Below are 1,597 nucleotides of genomic sequence, written 5' to 3' on the forward strand. Positions count from 1 at the left end.
AGGTCAAAGAACTCTCCCTTGAATTCAGTGCCCCCGTGAACCAACGCGATTAGAGAGTGATCGTCTCTTGCACCCACCACACTTCATTCATTGACATCACCTCAAAGTCGAACCCGTGGCCAAAGCTCCAGCCTCGATCTGCACCCCCACTCGACGGGCAGTTGGCTCGAATAACTTGCTGTATCACTCTTCGACAAGACTAGGGCGTACACCAACTCCGTCCGAGCATCTACTGATTCCGTGTGCGGTATGCGCGACCCCGGTACGCCAATCCCCAGTGCATCAATCAAGTTACTAGTAGCCGCCGGGTCGCCCGTCTGTTCTGTGCTTCCTTCACCCAGGGCCTTTATGAACTTCGTCACCGACTTCCAAGCCGCTCCCTCCACTGGTCCCTCCTCTTGAGTGCCATCAGGGTTGACTACGGCTGCAATCAGCCAAGTCCCGTCCACAACAATTGAGCTCAATGCTGCTGCTGCTGCTGACCTCATCCACTCGACCTAACCTACCCACATTTGAAGCAATGTCCAAAGCCTTGCTCACTCGGGTCAGAAGCCTCGGGCTAGATTGAAAAAATCTGATACCCAACACGCGCGTGTCTGATGCATCGAATATGGGGGTAGGATCAGTGACGACGCAGCGTTGGAAACCGCCCAAACTAATTACAAGTACTGTACGCCAGATGTTGACGTCAGAGAAGCAGGAGGAAAGGTCACTTGTCCAGGACGCCTTTTCGGCGGAAAAAAAAATCAGTGCACACTCACCAAAAACAAACTAACCAAAGCAGGTTGGCCAACCAAGGGTGTCCATGCGCGTCACCTTTCAGGTAAGTTTTGTGGAGCTTTGTAATCATCATCGCAAACAGTTCTCACTATGCACCCCATACCTTCCGGATCTGATGCAAGCCATTGCCGAAGCGTGGCAAAGTCGATCCCGGTTGCTCCCCCGTATCTGTAGCAGCCTTTGACAAGGCACGCCAAGGCACCCTGGCCACGGCCGCACGTGTCGATAGCCACCGACGCCGGAAAAAATGTGTAGGTGTATATACTTTCCTTTATACACGCCTCGAACGGCTCCTTCAGTCCGGCCGGGTCACGGTTGGGCACGGGTGCCGTAGCAGGAGGGGCGGGCAACGACATAGTGGCCAATGTCCGTGGAGCCTTGTAACCATCATCGCAGCTGGTTGTCACTTGGCAGGCGTAATTGTGTGAACCAGCCCATTGCCTTAGGCTGGTAAAGTCAACCCCGGTTGCTCCACCGTACCTGTAGCAGTCGGGTTCCTCTTCCAAATCATAAAGGCAGCCAAGCGCTCCTTCGTCACTGTGACACTTGCTGGCCCAATACGGAGCAGCATAATAAGTGTCAGGCTCGCGATCGAAACACGCCCGCCACGGCTGTTTCAGCACCGCCAGATCCCTGCTGGTCACGAGAGCAGTAGTAGGAAAGCCGAAAGTCGGAGAGCCGGAAGTCGGAGAGCTGGAAGTAGGAGAGCCGGAAGCAGGAAAGCCGGAAGTCGGAGAGCCGGAAGTAGGAGAGCTGGAAGTCGGAAAGCCGAAAGTCGGAGAGCCGGAAGTAGGAGAGCTGGAAATAGGAGAGCCGG

This window comes from Gregarina niphandrodes (assembly GCF_000223845.1).
Source record: "Gregarina niphandrodes unplaced genomic scaffold scaffold00050, whole genome shotgun sequence".
Lineage (NCBI taxonomy): Eukaryota > Apicomplexa > Conoidasida > Eugregarinorida > Gregarinidae > Gregarina > Gregarina niphandrodes.